The 18,571-nt window shown below is 41.0% G+C and overlaps 1 protein-coding gene across 4 annotated transcripts in view; it reads left to right on the top strand.

Annotated features, from left to right (window-relative positions):
• The first annotated feature begins 2,528 nt into the window (after positions 1-2,528).
• The window catches only part of dym (dymeclin), a 412,200-nt gene continuing 396,157 nt past the window's right edge, over positions 2,529-18,571 (top strand). For 3 of the 4 annotated variants that reach the window (XM_072252183.1, XM_072252186.1, XM_072252185.1), the window contains exon 1: positions 2,529-2,632. The gene's annotated coding sequence lies outside the window, so the exon portion shown is untranslated. The remainder of the gene's footprint in view (positions 2,633-18,571) is intronic. The other variant, XM_072252184.1, reaches the window with a different exon arrangement.

Below are 18,571 nucleotides of genomic sequence, written 5' to 3'. Positions count from 1 at the left end.
AGTCAACGAATTCAGCACGGGCGCAGGAAGCAGCACCAATGCAATTGTTGATGTAGCGTAAGACAGTGCAGTACGGTCACCAGTGTAGGCTTGGAACATAGACTGTTCCATGTATCTGACAAACAGGCAGGCATAGCTAGGACCCACGTGATTGCCCTTCTGTTTGAAGGAAGTAGGATGAGGCAAAGGAGAAATTATCGAAAGTGAGGACAAGTTGGGTCTGGTGTCCAGAAAAAGAACGGAGAGCTTTGAGGACTTCCTGATGGGGTATGGAGGTGTATAGGAACTGGATACTGTATCCACAGTGAAAATAAGATGATGGGGTCCAGTTCGAGGGGTAAGTAAGAGGAGGTGTCTGAGAGTTGACGCTGGGCCTCAGCAAGGTAGTGGTCAGTTCGTCAGACTACTACAACACCACCCTTATAAACGGTTGATGGTGAGGTTAGGATTGGTGCGGAGGGAGTGGAGAGCAGAGTGTTCGGAAGGAGAGAGGAGTGTTGAAGTCTAGACGGCTAATGTCCCATCGGCAGTTATCAATGAAAAGGTAAAGAGAAGGCAGAAGACCAGGGCGGGGTGGAGGGCTGAAAACAGGAATAAACCCGATTGCGATATGAACTGAAAGACTACTGTCTGTCTGTCTGTATCTTGTTTTACGGCGGTTGGCATCCAGCTTAATGGTGCATTACCGCCACCCTCTGCTCCAGAATGTGCACTAGACATACATTCTAAATCCCTTCACCCAATCACACACACACACACACACACATACACACACACACACACACACACACACAAACCTACACTTCACCCTCCCATCTTTGACCATCCTAGTATCCTATTCCTGTTTATTCGTCATATTCTATAAAAAACCCCTGTACCTCTTAAAAATGCTAAAAATACCCGGACTTGTGCTCTCTCACCCATGCCCAGCAACCCTTTTAATGTGAATTCCTGCATCCCCAACTCCCTTAATTTATTTCTCATCATCTCTCTCTGTATCCCATACTTCCTGCAACTCAGAACTACATGTTCTACTGACTCCTCTTCCTGACATTCCTCACACAATCCTGTCTGGTGTTTCCCTATCATTTTCAATGTTTTGTTTAATGCACAATGCCCCAGCCTTAACCTAGTCCACACAATTTCCTCTCTTCTGTTTCCATTACCTACCCTAGTAACTGCAACACTCTTTTGTATTTGATATAAATGCCTCCCTGTCCCCTCCCTGTCCCATCTTTCTTGCCACATTCGGTTGACTTTTTCCCAGATTACACACTTAACCTCTGCTTCACTGATACTAATGTGCATTTCCACATTTTCTTTCTTTAACACCCTCTTTGCCAACTCATCCACCCTCTCATTCCCCTTCACCCCTACATGTGCTGGAACCCATAGAAATTTTACCTGACCTCCCTGATTTGCAATTCTTGTAACTAACTGAAGGACTTCATAAAGTACATCTTGTCGACTGTTTGTGTGAAAAGACCTTAAGCTTGCTAGAACTGAGGATGAATCTGAACATATCAATGCTTTGACTTGTCTGGCTTTCTGCACCCATTGCAACGCAACCAACACCACCAGCATCTCCACTGTAAACACTCCTAACTTATTAGATGTTCTTCTGCTGATTCCAATTTCTTTTGCTGGTATGACCACCCCAAACCCTGTCACTCCTGTTGCAGGTTCCTTCGCACCATCCGTATAAATGTGAGTATAATCACTATACTTTTCCATCACATGACAGTTAAATGCATTTACCAAATCTGTTTTACATCTTTCTTTCATTTTTACCTCTAACAAATGCCAGTCTATGTCAGGCCATACAAGCTTCCATGAGCTACAACCGGATAAACTACTGAAGGACTTATCCTCAGATCAAATACTCCACATTCTTTCGCGATATCATTCCCTACCCGACTAAAGGTATCCCTCTGAAACCTCCCATTTTCCCAGCACTCCTGCAACACTCCTTTAGTAGGGTGAGAATCATTGTGCCCCTGTAAGTTAGCCCAGTAGTTTGCCATCAGTTGCATCCTTCTTAGTTCCAAAGGCATAATTCCCATTTCTACCTGTAGGGCTGACACTGGTGACGTTTTAAAAGCCCCACTGCACACTCTCAAGGCCTGAGCCTGAATCACATCCAGTTTCCTTATGAGAGACCTAGCTGCTGATCCATATACTATATTTCCATAATCCAATACAGATCTTACTAAAGCCACATACATTCTCTTCAAAGCTGAACAACTTGCTCCCCATTCCCTACCAGTCAAACATCCCATCACATTTATTACTTTTTTACATTTCTCCTCAACTTTCCTGATATGGTCTGCCCATGTTAATCGTGAATCAAATATAACTCCTAGAAATTTAAATGATGCAACCCTTTCTAATTCAACCCCATACATCCTTAACTTCTTCCCTACCGCAACCCTTTTCAACTGAAAGACTACAATTCCCAGAGTACCCAGGGATTTGACGCAGTACGTGCTCAGATCAGCGCCGGCGGCGAGTGATGCAGGCGGTGTGACGTGGAGGGTGCGTGAGCGAGACGGCGGCTGGAGCGGATGCTTGGCGGTCCGAGCATCCCGTGGGAACCTGATCGTGTTCGACGGGCTGAAGGGCCGACAGGCAGGTAAAACCGTCAGAACGGGCACCTAGTGCTCCCTAAACGTCTGTGTCCCCGGGAAGAGAAGGGAAGGGAGGGGTGGGGCGGAACGGACCGGGCCGACACGACACGACACGACACACCGGGCCTGTGGGGGAGAGCGGGAGGGAGGCTGGACCGGGTCACTCCAGCGGCTGAAGTCGCTGCTTACGGCAGATGATTCTGATAATAAACATAATTCTGATTCTAGCAAGACTGAGCAAAGACTACAATTCCCAGAGCACACAGCAGAGCACAAGGTTAGCAATCGTCCAGTGCTTCAATGTTTATTTAGCAACCTCATTTCCCCCGAATTAAGACCTCCGCCCCCTTGCTAAAACGTCAGGGAAATCAGTATTTTGAGTTCAATCTATTTTGCCTGCATTGAATCCTTGTTTCTATCTTATTTCTGTGTGATTAACAGCACGCTTACAACATGACAGCCGTGTAATCAGCATGAGACTTATTCTCTTTGACAGATGTGAAATGTATTGCTTTGAGGCTGCAGTGCAGTGCAGACATAAAACATTACTATAAGATTCAAGATAGTTTAATGACATTTCCAGTACACAGGTGTAAAGGAGAACGAAATTATTGTTACCCCAGGTTCGATGCAGCACAAAAAACAAGATGAAGAACACAATAATGGGAAAAAAAGACAAAATAAATATAGCTTATACACATAGATTGTATCTCCATAAAGTGATGCTAGAGACAGGAGTGTCTTTATATAAGGTGACTCTGACAGAAATTGGTAAAGTGGTGGTGGTTGGGGTTTGGAGGGGTGGGTTAGTGGGTGAGGGTGTTGATCAGCCTTACTGCTTGGCGTAAGTAATTGTTCTTTGAGCCTGGTGGTCCTGGCATGGATGCTATGTAGCCTGCTCCCTGATGGGAGTAGGGATAAACAGTCCATGAGTTGGGTGGGTGGGACCCTTCATGATATTACTGACCCTTTAAGGCACTGATGACAACTGGAGGAACTGCCTTCAACTGCCAGGGAGAGGAGATCCCATCAAGGACGTATATACAGAAACATGTTGCAAATGGTCAGTGATCATTGTGTTCATTCAGCAACTTCATTTCCCTTAAATTAACCAAGCCCCCTCCCGCCCCTGCCCCCGCACCAGAATGTAAGGGATAACAGTATCTCGAACTAAATGTCTTTTACCTGCACTACTTTATAATTTCTTGTCAGTCATCTTATGTACAGACACTCCTGTGCTGAGCGTCACTTTATGGACATACAATCAAAATCTGTGTTTATAAACTATCTTATGTATTTATATTTATTGTGCTTTTTATTGTTATTGTGTTCTTTATCTTACTGTGTAATTTTGTGCTGTATTAGATCCAGGATAACAATTATTTCATTCTGCTTTACACTTGTGTACTGGAAATGAAATTAAACAGTCTTGAATCTATAAAAACTGACAGTGAATGTCTTTAAGTTGTACAAGAGAAGAGAGAGGTTTAAATGAAAATAAGTTCCTGATGAGAGAATGAGGGTGAGTTATGGGGACTAGGAAACGACAGAGGAGGAAACAGATATGTTGCATCATTCTTTACAGCAGAATGTAAACATCCCATTAATTTGAAAATATTAACAAGACAAATTAATTACCATCATTTGAAAATTTCTATCAGGCAAATTAATGACGCTAAAAGATGCCAAGTCTGCAGGACCTGATAGTTTGCATACGGGACTAAAGATAAGTGGCTGTGGAGATAGTGGATGCAACAGTTATAACCTTTCAAAGTTCTTGAGAAGTACCAGAAATCTGGAAGCCTGCCAATGTAATGCCCTAATTGAGAAAAATAGAGACAAAAAGCAGACAATTGTTGATTTAGTAGCAATTATTGAAAAGATAGGTTAGAGTCTGTTATTGAGTAGGTTGAAGAACATTTGAACATAGAATATTACAGAACAGAGCAACAGACGTTAAAATGCTGGAGGAACTCAGCAGATCAGACAGCATCTAGAGAAATGAATAAACGGTTGAAGTTTCAGGCTAAGACCCTTCATCAGGACACTACTGGCCCCTTGTCTCATGATTTGTGCTGACCTTTTAACCTACTCTATAATCAATCTAACCCTTCCCTCCCACACAGCACTCCATTTTTCATTAATTCATTTGGGAAATCATAATCTGACAAAGCAGAATCAGCACACCATCATGAGGAGGAAATTGCATCTGACAGACTGAGATTGTGTTGAGGAAGCATTGGCCAATTTGCTAACAGGAGATTTAATACACTCAGTGGCCACTTTATTAGGTACACCTGTTCGTTAATGCAAATATCTTTCTTTTCAAATCTTTTTTTATTATTATTATCCAAAATTAACAGGAGTACATCGAAGTAAGCAACGCTTATGCAAATATCTAATCAGACAAATATATGGCAGCAACTCAGTGCATAAAAACATGCAGACATGGTCAAGAGGTTCAGTTGTTATTCAGACTGAACATCAGAATGGGGGAAGAAAGATGGTAAAAGTGACTTTGACTGTGGAATGATTGTTGATGCCAGATTGGGTAGTTTGAGTATCTCAGAAACTGATGATCTCTTGGGATTTTCACACATGACAGTCTCTAGTGTTTACTAAGAATGGTGCAAGAAACAAAAAACATCCAGTGAGTGCCAGTTCTGTGGGTGAAGATGCCTTGTTAATGGGAAAGGTCAGAGGAGAATGTCCAGACTGGTTCAACACACAGTGCATCAAGCCTTGAAGTGGAATGACTACAGCAGCAGAAGTCTACACTGAGTTCCACTCCTGTGCCTCCTCCCTGATGGGAGTGGGATAAGCAGTCCATGAGCTGGGTGGGTGGGATCCTTCACCATGTTACTGACCCTTTTCGGCGCGTTTCTGTGTATACGTCCTTGATGGGAACTGCTCTCCCCGGCAGTTGAAGGCGCTGATGACAGCTGGAGGAACCCAGCACAAACAGTCAGCAGTCGCCCAGTGCTTGTGTTCATTCAGCAACCCCATTTCCCATGAATAAACCCTCCTCCTGTCCCACCGTACCAGAACGTCAGGGATATCAGTATTGTAATTTCTTGTCAGTCACCTTGTGTACAGACACTCCTGTGCCTAGCATCACTTTATGGACATACAGTCGATCTATGTGCATAAGTTATCTTATGTATTTAGATTTATTGTGTTTTTATTGTTATTGTGAATTTTTTTTGTGCTGCGTCCTATCCAGAGGAACAACTATTTTATTCTCCTTTACAACTGTGTACTGGAAATGACATTGAACAATCTTGATGATTAACAACAGCTTCTAACACAGCGGCCGTATCAAGCGTAAGGTTTATCATCTGTGACAGATGTTGTGAAATTTATTGCTTTGATGCTGAAGTACAGTGCAAAAATTCCTATAAATTACCAAAATAAACTTTTAATTTTTTCTGTATGATTAATAGCAATCTTACAACTTGATAGTTGTATCATTAGGATCTGGTTTATTAATAAATTTTAGTGCAGAGAAAGAAAATTACTATAAGTTACAAATATAAGTGAACAGTTCAAAAAAAGAATATCGAGATAAGAAACAGAGACTTTTTCCCCGGGGGGGGGTATCATTTTAAAGTTTGAAAGTTCAAAGTAAATTTATTATCAAAGTACATATATGTCACCATATACCCTGAGATAATTTTCTTGTGGGCATATGCAATAAATTGATAATAGAGTAATAACCATAATAGAATGAATAAAAAAACGCACTAACTTGGGCCTTGAATCAGTGTGCAATAGACAACAACTGTGCAAATCCAAAAAGAAAGAAATAATAACAATAAATAAATATAGTAGTAAGCTGTAGAGAGTTGTAAAATTAGTCAGCTCCATCATGGGCACTAGCCTTTATTGTATCCAAGTCATCTTCAAGGAGTCGGTGCCTCAAAAAGGCAGCGTCCATTGTTAAGAACCCCCACCACCCAGGTCATGCCCTTTTCTCACTGTTATCGTCAGGTAGGAGGTACAGAAGCCTGAAGGCACACACTCAGTGATTCAGGAATAGTTTCTTCCCCTCTGCCATCAGATTTCTGAATGGATATTGAACCCACGAACACTATCTCATTATGTTTTTATTTCTGCTTTTGCATTACTTATATGTTTAACAAATAGTTAAATTAAATGTGTATTTACTGTAATTCAGTTTTTTTCCTTATATTATCATGTATTTCAATGTTCTGCTGCTGCAAATTCAACACATTTCATGACATATGCCAGTGATTTTAAACCTGATTCTGATATTGAGAACGTGAGATGAAGAGTCCTTTGAAGTGAGTCCATGGTTGTGGGAACATGCCAGAGTAGGAGCGAGTGAAGTTATGCCTTTCAGTTCAGCAGCCTGATGGATGAGGGGTAATAACTGTTCCTGAACCTGGTTTGTGTGAATCCTGAGGCTCTTCTCCTGATCGCAGCAGTGAGAAGAGAGCATTTCCTGATTGGTGGGGGGTCCCTGGTGATAGATGCTGTTTTTATGCGACAGCGCTTTGTGTAGTGTTTATCTGTGATGGACTGGGTTGGATTTTTTGTTCAAAGGCATTAGATAAAGATGATTAGAGGAAAGTTTAACGAGGATGTCAAATATGATTTTTTTTACACAGAGACTGGTGCATGCGTGGGTGGTGGTGGATACTGTTACATTAGAGACATTTAAGAAGCTCTAGATAGGCACATGGACAATAGAAAAATGGAGGGTTACGTAGGAGGAAGTGTTAGATCGATTGTAGAGTGGGCTAAAAGTCAGTACAAGATTGTGGGACTTCTGTGCTGTACTGTTCTACGTTTATGGGTTATTCAGATATTTGATGGTGGGAAGAAGGTTGTTCTGGAATCATTGAGGGTGGGTCTTCCAGCTCCTGTACCTCCTCACTGAGGTAGGAATGAGAAAAGAGGAGAGCATGTCTTACGTGGTGAGTGTCTTTAATAATTGATGCCACCTTCTTGAGGCACTGCCTCTTGAAAATGTCCTTGCTGGAATATATATGGAATAGTTTTTAAGATAAAGTGCATTTTTCTCTAATTTTACATTCATGGATAATGGTATATGATTTCTGGTTACAAAGTCAATTAAGTGTTATAAGTGATGCTCACATTTAGAGTAATACTTTTAGAGAATAATGAGGTGGGGGATGTTTCCTTGCAATTTTTCAGATACCTTAAGGAAATTAATCCAAAGAATATGATCACTAGATACACTCAATGGTCAATTTATTAGGTACATCAGTACACCTGCTCATTTATACAAATATCTACTCAGCCAATCATGTTGCAGCAACTCAATGCCTAAAACTATGCAGACATGGTCAGTTGTTGTTCAGACCAAACATTAGAGTGGGGAAGAACTGTAATCTAAGTGACTTTGACTGTGGAATAATTGTTGGTGCCAGATAAGGTGGTTTGAGTATCTCAGAAACCGCTGATCTCCTGTGATTTTCACATACAAAAGTCTCAAGTTTACAAAGAACGATGCAAAAATTTACAAGAAACATCCAGTGAGTTTGCATAAATGCCTTGTTAATGAGAAAGGACAGAGCAAAATGGTTCAAGTTGACAGGAAGGCGACAGTACTGAAATAACCGTGCATTAGAACAGTGCTATGCAGAGGAGCATGTTTGAGTGCACAAAACGTTGAACCACAGCAGTAGAAGACCATAAATGTACACTCAGTGGCTACTTTATTAGGTACAAGGAGTACCTAATAAAGTGTATATCACGAAGTTACATCCGTGCTGGAATTAACAACATGCCAGCAGAGATCTTCAGCTGGAATTTTGGAAGGAGAGCACGCAGTTGTAGCGAGATCATTATTTTGCAATTTTGAAAGCAGTTGTGAATCCTTGTATAGTACTTAAAGACAAGAATAAGAAAGAACTTGACTGAGCTGCTTTCTTTGATTGTATCAGCCATGACATGGCATAGACAAGAGTAATTATCTATATTTTTCTATTCTTCCCTGCATAAATTGCAGGGGCCCAAGCAGAGGTATTTAAAGTGTCGGTCTTCACCCTGCCTTGTGTAGCTGAATCCTGGACCTTCTGTCAGATCAGGTGAGGTGCCAGAGGATTGGAGGATAGCTAATGTTGTTCTGTTGTTTACGAATGGAAGAATGGAGAAACATTGTTTTGTGTGGTGGAATATATATACAGTCAGATAATAATAAACTTGAACATGAGAGACTCTTAAGAATAAGCCAGGAAATTATAGACCAGTAGGCCTGACATCAGTTGTGGGAAGGTTATTGGAAGGTATTCTGGGGGACCGGATATATAATATTTGGAAAGACATGGATTGATTAGGGATAGCCAGCATGACTTTATGCATGGTAGGTCATGTCTAACCAATCGTATAGAGTTTTTCGAGGAAGTTACTAGGAAAGTTGTTGAAGGCAAGATATAAACTATGTGGATTTTAGCAAGACCTTTGACAAGGTCCCACATGGAAGATTGAATTAAATTGATGTTATTACTTACATCCTTTATATACATGAGTAAGAGTCTTTATGTTACGTCTCTGTCTAAAATGTGCAATTTATGGTATTTATAATAAATAGTATGTACAACAGGACAGTCAATATAATGTAGAAATACATTTGAATCAGCATGAATGAATCAGTCTAATGGCCTGGAGGAAGACGCTGTCCCGGAGCCTGTTGGTCCTGGCTTTCGTGCTGCGGTACCGTTTCCTGGATGGTAGCAGCTGGAGCAGTTAGTGGCTGGGGTGACTCGGGTCCCCAGTGATCCTTCAGGCACTTTTTACACACTTGTCTTTGTAAATGTCCGGAATAGTGGGAAGTTCACATCTGCAGATGAACTGGGCTGTCTGCCACACTGCAGAGTCCTGCGATTAAGGGAAGTACAGTTCCCATACCAAACAGTGATGCAGCCAGTCAGGATGCTGTCAATTGTGCTCCTGTAGAAAGTTCTTAGGATTTGGGGGCCCATAGCAAACTTCTTCAACCGTCTGAGGTGAAAGAGGAGCTGTTGTGCTTTTTTACAGCACCCAGCCGGTATGTACAGAACACGTGAGATCCTCAGTGATATGTATGCCTAGGAACTTAAAGCTGTTCACCCTCTCAACCCCAGACCCATTGATGTGAATAGGGGTTAGCCTGTTTCCATTCCTCCTGTAGTCCACAACCAGCTCCTTTGTTTTTGCGCCATTGAGGGAGAGGTTGTTTTCTTGACACCACTGTGTTAGGGTGATGACCTTTTCTCTGTAGGTTGCCATGTTATTATTTGAGATTAGGCCAGTGTAGTATCATCAGCAAATTTAATTAGCAGCTTAGAGCTGTGGGTGGCGACATAGTCATGGGTATACAGAGAGTGAAGGAGCGGGCTTAGGACACAGCCCTGAGAGTCAGAGGGGGAGAGGTGAGGGAGCCCACTTTTACCACCTGCTGGCAATCTTACAGGAGGTCCAGGATCCAGCTACACAAGGCAAGGGTGAAGGCCAAGGTCTCTGAGCTTCTTGTCGATCCTGGATGGAATTATGGTGTTGAATGCTGCACTGTAATCGATGAACAGCATTCTCACATAAGCACCCTTCTTCTGCAGATGTGTAAGGACAGTGTGTAGAGCTGTGGCTGTTGTGTCATCTGTCGATCGGTTGTGTTGGTAGGCGAATTGTAGGGGGTCCAGTGTGGGTGGTAGCAAGCTGCAGATGTAGTCCTTGACCAGCCTCTCAAAGCATTTGCTTATTGGGCAAAAGGTTCAGTCGTTTGGCATTTGGGATGAGGTAGTAAATTGGATTAGACATTGACTTCATGGGAGAAGCCAGAGAGTGGTAGTAGATGGTTACGTCTCTGACTGCAGGCCTGTGGCTAGTGGTATGCCGCAGGGATCGGTGCTGGGTCTGTTGTTGTTTGCTATCTATATCAGTGATCTGGATGATAATGTGGTAAATTGGATCAACAAATTTGTGGATGACACCATAATTGGAGGTGTAATGGACCCCCAATCTGGTGCTGCAAAATGCAGATGAGTGTGAGGTGTTGCACTTTGGGAGGACCAACCAGGGTAGGTCTTGCACAGTGAACAGTCGTGCACTGAGGACTGTGGGAACAGATGGATCTCGGAATACAGATTTATAATTCATTGAAAGTGGTGTCACAGGTAGATAGGGTCGTAAAGAGAGTTTTGGCTCTTGTATATCAGGGTACTGAATATAAGAAATGGGAGGTTATGTTTTTTCCTACTTTTCAATATTTTTATTGATGTTATATAAATTGCATGAATACAAATACAAAATTCATAAGGATACAAGTAAATAATATAAATTACATTACATTTAAATCTCCTCCCCCCCATATGATCACAGTATCCCATATTCCAAATCAATCATGTATAAAAAAAGATTGAATTATGAAATGAAATAAAATAAAATAATTGTATTTTATTAAAAAATACTACCCCCACTACCAAAATGAGCCAGTTGGTAAAAAAAAAGAAGAAAAAATTAAAATACTTTACCATATAACCATATAACAATTACAGCATGGAAACAGGCCATCTTGGCCCTTGTAGTCCGTGCCGAACTCTTACTCTCACCTAGTCCCACTGACCTGCACTCAGCCCATAACCCTCCATGCCTTTGCTGTCCATATATCTATCCAATTTAACTTTAAATGACAACATCAAACCTGCCTCAACCACTTCTGCTGGAAGCTCGTTCCACACAGCGACCACTCTCTGAGTAAAGAAGTTCACTCTCATGTTATCCCTAAACTTTTACCCTTTAACTCTCATCTCATGTCCTCTTGTTTGAATATCCCTCACTCTCAATGGAAAAAGCTTATCCACGTCAACTCTATCTATCCCCCTCATAATTATAAATACCTCTATCAAGACCCCCCTCAACATTCTACGCTCCAAAGAATAAAGACCCAACTTGTTCAACCTTTCTCTGTAACTTAAGAGATGAAACCCAGGCAACATTCTAGTAAATCTCCTCTGTACTCTCTCAATTGTATTGACATCTTTCCTATAATTTGGTGACCAGAACTGTACACAATACTCCAAATTTGGCCTTACCAATGCCTTGTACAATTTCAACATTACATCCCAACTCCTATACTCTAAGCTCTGATTTATAAAAGCTTTCTTCGCCACCCTATCCACATGAGATTCCACTTTCAGGGAACTATGCGCCATTATTCCTAGATCCCTCTGTTCTACTGCATTCTTCAGACTCTACCATTTACCATGTATGTCCTATTTTGATTAGTCCTACCAAAATATAGCACCTCACATTTATCAGCATTAAACTCCATCTGCCATCTTTCAGCCCACTCTTCTAAGTGGTCTAAATCTCTCTGCAAGCTTTGAAAACCTACTTCATTAACCACAACACATTTTATAATATATAATATTATATTATATAATATAATATGATATAATAATAATAATGGCTCAGATCCATACTTTAATAACAGTTCAAAGATTGTGAAAATAATTCAGAAAGGGTTCCCATAACATTAGAAAATCATAAACAACAGGAATTCTGCAGATGCTGGAAATTCAAGCAACACACATCAAAGTTGCTGGTGAACGCAGCAGGCCAGGCAGCATCTCTAGGAAGAGGTGCAGTCGACGTTTCAGGCCGAGACCCTTCGTCAGGACTAACTGAAGAAAGAGTGAGTAAGGGATTTGAAAGTTGGAGGGGGAGGGGGAGATCCAAAATGATAGGAGAAGACAGGAGGGGGAGGGATGGAGCCAAGAGCTGGACAGGTGATTGGCAAAAGGGGATACGAGGGGATCATGGGACAGGAGGTCTGGGAAGAAAGACAAGGGGGGGGGGACCCAGAGGATGATTATTTACCCCTCGATCGTGACCCCACTAAGGAGCACCAGGCCATTGTCTCCCACACCATCACCGACTTTATCCGCTCAGAGGATCTCCCATCCACTGCTACCAACCTTATAGTTCCCACACCCCGCACTTCCCGTTTCTACCTCCTACCCAAGATCCACAAACCTGCCTGTCCTGGCCGACCTATTGTCTCAGCTTGCTCCTGCCCCACCGAACTCATTTCTGCATACCTCGACACTGTTTTATCACCCCTTGTTCAATCCCTTCCGACCTATGTTCGTGACACTTCTCACACTCTTAAACTTTTCGATGATTTTAAGTTCCCTGGCCCTCACCGCTTTATTTTCACCATGGATGTCCAGTCCTTATATACTTCCATCCCCCATCAGGAAGGTCTCAAAGCTCTATGCTTCTTTTTGGATTCCAGACCTAATCAGTTCCCCTCTACCACCACTCTGCTCCGTCTAGCGGAATTAGTCCTTACTCTTAATAATTTCTCCTTTGGCTCCTCCCACTTCCTCCAAACTAAAGGTGTAGCTATGGGCACCCATATGGGTCCTAGCTATGCTTGCCTTTTTGTTGGGTTTGTGGAACAATCTATGTTCCGTGCCTATTCTGGTATCTGTCCCCCACTTTTCCTTCGCTACATCGACGACTGCATTGGCGCTGCTTCCTGCACGCATGCAGAACTCGTTGACTTTATTAACTTTGCCTCCAACTTTCACCATGCCCTCAAGTTTACCTGGTCCATTTCCGACACCTCCCTCCCCTTTCTAGATCTTTCTGTCTCTGTCTCTGGAGACAGCTTATCCACTGATGTCTACTATAAGCCTACTGACTCTCACAGCTATCTGGACTATTCTTCTTCTCACCCTGTCTCTTGCAAAAACGCCATCTCCTTCTCGCAATTCCTCCGTCTCCGCTGCATCTGCTCTCAGGATGAGGCTTTTCATTCTAGGACGAGGGAGATGTCTTCATTTTTTAAAGAAAGGGGCTTCCCTTCCTCCACTATCAACTCTGCTCTTAAACGCATCTCCCCCATTTCACGTACATCTGCTCTCAGTCTATCCTCCCGCCACCCCACTAGGAATAGGGTTCCCTGGTCCTCACCTACCACCCCACCAGCCTCCGGGTCCAACATATTATTCTCCGTAACTTCCGCCACCTCCAACAGGATCCCACCACTAAGCACATCTTTCCCTCCCCTCCTCTCTCTGCATTCCGCAGGGATCGCTCCCTACACAACTCCCTTGTCCATTCGTCCCCCCCATCCCTCCCCACTGATCTCCCTCCTGGCACTTATCTGTATAAGCGGAACAAGTGCTACACATGCCCTTACACTTCCTCCCTTACCACCATTCAGGGCCCCAAACAGTCCTTCCAGGTGAGGCAACACTTCACCTGTGAGTCGACTGGGGTGATATACTGCGTTCGGTGCTCCCGATGTGGCCTTTTATATATTGGCGAGACCCGACGCAGACTGGGAGACCGCTTTGCTGAACATCTACGCTCTGTCCGCCAGAGAAAGCAGGATCTCCCAGTGGCCACACATTTTAATTCCACATCCCATTCCCATTCTGACATGTCTATCCACGGCCTCCTCTACTGTAAAGATGAAGCCACACTCAGGTTGGAGGAACAACACCTTATATTCCGTCTGGGTAGCCTCCAACCTGATGGCATGAACATCGACTTCTCTAACTTCCGCTAGGCCTCACCTCCCCCTCGTACCCCATCTGTTACTTATTTTTATGCACACATTCTTTCTCTCACTCTCCTTTTTCTCCCTCTGTCCCTCTGAATATACCTCTTGCCCATCCTCTGGGTTCCCCCCACCCCTTGTCTTTCTTCCCGGACCTCCTGTCCCATGATCCTCTCGTATCCCCTTTTGCCAATCACCTGTCCAGCTCTTGGCTCCATCCCTCCCCCTCCTGTCTTCTCCTATCATTTTGGATCTCCCCCTCCCCCTCCCACTTTCCAATCCCTTACTCACTCTTCCTTCAGTTAGTCCTGACGAAGAATCTCGGACTGAAACTTCGACTGCACCTCTTCCTACAGATGCTGCCTGGCCTGCTGCGTTCACCAGCAACTTTGATGTGTGTTATTAGAAAATCATGTTTAGAATCAGAAATTGAACAACGTATCTTCTCTAGATCAAGGCACAACATAACGACAGAGAGCCATTGAACATGAGTGGGCGGGGCAGCCTCCTTCCACTTGAGCAAGATCACCCTCCTGGCCATAAGAGACATAAAGGCCAATACCGGCAAATTAGATGGCTTCAATTTTGTAGCACTATCCTCAATGATACCAAACAAGGCAGTGAACGGATTGGGCTTAAAGCTGACATTCAAAAGTGCAGAAAAGGTTTGAAGTACATCTTTCCAGAATTTTTCAAGGCTTGGATATGTCCAAAACATATGAATTAGTGTGGCCACTCCATTAGTACATCTATCACAGTAAGGGGAAATATCTGCGTAGAAACGAGAGAGCTTGTCTTTAGACATGTGAACTCTGTGTACCACTTTGAATTGTAATGAAGAATGACGAGCACATAATGATGAAGAATTAATCAATTTTAAAATAATCTTCCAGCTCTCTTCAGATACGAAAATCTGTAAATCCTTTTCGCAATCTCCTTTAATTTTATCTAAAGGGGCCTTTTTCAGTTCCAACAGTAGACCATAAATGTAAGATACTGAACTGTTATCAAAGGGTTTCAGATTAAAAATTGTATCTATTATATTCTCATCTGGACTTGAAGGAAATGTAAGTAATTGAGATCTTAAAAAATCTCTAATCTGTAAGTATCGAAAAGAATGACTGTTGGAAAGGTTAAATTTCATTGAAAGTTGCACAAAAGAAGAGAGATTCCCTCCATCAAACAAATCCTGAAATTGGTTAATACCCAATCTATCCCATTTTTTAAAAGGTAAGTCAATTAAAGATGGTTTAAAAAAAAATTCGAAAATATGGAACTTGAGTGGGAGAATCTCAATAAACCAAAATGTTTTCTAAACTGTAACCAAATCCTCAAATAAACCACATTGTCAGTTAGATAATTTAAAGATAAAGAAGGTGAGGATCCAAGTAAAGAAATAATGGAAAATTTTATAACAGAGTTGGCTTCCAAAGAAACCCATGTAGGGCAATTTGCATGGTTAATGTAATATATCCAAAACGTAATATTACGTATAATAACTGCCCAGTAATATAACCTAAAATTGGGTAAGGCGAATCCTCCATTTTGTTTGATTTTTTGAAGGTGAGCTTTATTTATACGAGGTTTTTTATTCTTCCACATATAGGAAGAGAGAATTGAATCCAAAGAGTCAAAAAAAGATTTAGGAATAAAAACAGGCACAGCTTGAAAAAGCTATATAAATTTAGGTAAGATATTCATTTTAATAGAATTGATTCAGCCAATGAGTGATAAAGAGAGAGGCGATCAATTAGAAAGTGTTTTTTAAACATAATTCAATAAACTTAAAACATTTTCCTTAAATAAATCTTTATAATTCTTAGTAATTGTTACTCCTAAATACGTAAATTGTTTTCTTAAAATTTTAAAAGGAATGTTAATATCAGTTGGTATTAAATTGTTTAAAGGAAACAGTTCGCTCTTCTGTAAATTTAATTTATATCCTGAGAACTGATTAGAATTAGTCAGAAAACAGAACACAGATGGTAAGGAGGTTGTAACATTAGATATAAAAAGCAATAAATCATCAGCATAGAGCGACACTTTATGAATAGTTCTTCTCCTTAAAATACCAGTAGTCTCTTTAGAATCTCGAAAAGCAATTGCTAAGGGTTTTAATACCAAATCAAAAAGCAGAGTGATAAAGTTTAAGGGAATGGGGGATTCTCAGATCCCTGTAAACAATGAATTAAGTACTGACTATGTCTGTGACTGCAGTGTGTTTGAACAATGTCTCACAGTTGCCTTCTTTGGAGCAAGGTGATTAAAGTTCACCCAGATCCACGTAAGATGTCTCTGGGCTTTTCACACCTTTTGCTTTTGACAAAAAGCAGTACCTGATGGAAATTAAACAGAACATTCCTTTCTTAATTAAAGCATAAATTTGATAGATGTTCTTATCTTTGTAATTAAGTTGTGGCTCCAGCAAACCAGGTAGGACATTCCTTTCTTTAATTAAGGTGGCTGGAGTGTCTACAAATTGATTGTTGTCTGTATCAATAGTCCATTGACTTGACTGGAATAGTTATCAAACTGATTGTTCTTTGTATCAATAGTCCATTGACTTGGCTGGTATGGTTATCAAACTGATTGTTCTTTTGTATTGGTGGCCTTATAACTTCTGACAATTCTGACATCAGGCAGTGAACTTGTTGAACCGCTGGGGAGATGAGAAAGATTCTCTCCCTGATGTCGGGTCCAAATTCACTGGCCGGCTGAGCTCGAAGAAATAAATGGGTGAAAAGATAAGTAACGATCTTTTTGTGCTGTCGTTATTTGATCCAGTAAAGTTACGTTTACAAGAGGGCTCAAAGGGCAGCCTTGTCTAGTTCCACGTTGGAGTTTAAAGGGTTTAGAATTCTGAAAATTGGTAAGAACCTGAGCGGAGGGAGATAAATAAAGTAATTTAATCCAATGAATAAAATTAGGTTCAAAAATTAAATTTTTCTAAGGATGTAAATAGATAGTTCCATTCAACTCTGTCAAAAGCCTCCTCCGCATCCAAAGATATCACACATTCCGATATTTCCTTAGATGGAGAGTATATAACATTTAACAAACACCGTATATTAAAATGGGAATATTAATTTTTAATGAATCCTGTCTGATCATCCGAAACTATAGAGGATATAATATTTTCAAGTCTATGAGCCAACACTTTAGTTAAAATTCTAGTATCAAAATTGAGTAAAGAGATAGAAGAACATTCAATAGGATTCTTATTCTTTTTGAGAATGAGTGCTATGGAAGCTTCGTGAAAAGACTGCGGTAGTCTTCCTACCTTAAAGGAATCAGTAAGGGTAGAACACAAGTATGGTATAACTAAGGAGGTAAAAGCCTTATAAAACTCGGGTCCTGGGGATTTCCCAGAATGCAATTCTAGAATAGCCTGAGCAATTTCCTCCTGGGAAATAGGTTGATCCAATTGCCTACAATCATCTAATGAAAGATTAGGAATATTTAATTGATTTAAAAAGTTATTCATTCCAATATTACCATTAACAGAGTCAGAACTATACAATTTAGAATACAATTCCCTGAAAGTGCCATTAATTTTAGTTGTCAGTTGTCATGTCCCCATTAATTTTATGTATTTCTTTAATTTGCCGCTTGGCTAGAAATGACTTCAATTGATTAGCCAGTAGCTTACCAGTTTTATCTCCGTGAATATAAAATTGACTTATCTTTTAAAAGTTGACTTTCAATTGGGTACGTTAAAAGAAGATCATATTTAGTTTTAGTTTCAATATGTCTCTTGCATGTTTCAGGATCAGGTACCGAAACATATTTATGGTCCAGTTGTTTTAACTGATTGGCTAGTTCATTTCTCTGTTTGTTAGCTTTTTTAATGATGTTTGCAGTATAAGAAATAATTTGACCCTGGGTGTATACTTTAAAAGTATCCCATATAATAAGACTAGACGTCTCTTCTAACGTATTTTCTTCAAAAAGAAGAGTAATTTGATTCTCCATAAATTTTAAAAAGTCCTCATCGGATAACAGAGTTAAATTTAATTGCCAAAATCTACTCATAGGGATAGGACCAGGAAGATTTAAAGATAGAAGTATAGGAGAGTGGTCAGAAATAGGAATCTCTTTATATTCGATCAATCGAACTAATGGAATCATTTGACTATCAATAAAAAAAGTCAACCCTGGTATAAGAATGATGAACATGAGAGAAAAAAGAATACTCCCTGTCCGTCGGATGAAGAAAACGCCAAGCATCTACTATACTACATTTAGTTAGAAAGGATTGGATAAACAAAGCTGATTTATTAAGTGTGGCTGGTTTAATAGATGAGCGATCTAATACTGGATCTAACCAGCAGTTAAAATCTCCTCCCATCACGAGAGTAAGTACACAAGTCTGGCAAAAATGAAAAGAATCCTGGATCGTCTACAT

This window comes from Mobula birostris, chromosome 3, assembly GCF_030028105.1.
Source record: "Mobula birostris isolate sMobBir1 chromosome 3, sMobBir1.hap1, whole genome shotgun sequence".
NCBI lineage: Eukaryota > Metazoa > Chordata > Chondrichthyes > Myliobatiformes > Myliobatidae > Mobula > Mobula birostris.
The sequence above is the reverse complement of the archived record's forward strand: the minus strand, read 5'-3'. Positions and strand labels throughout refer to the sequence as shown.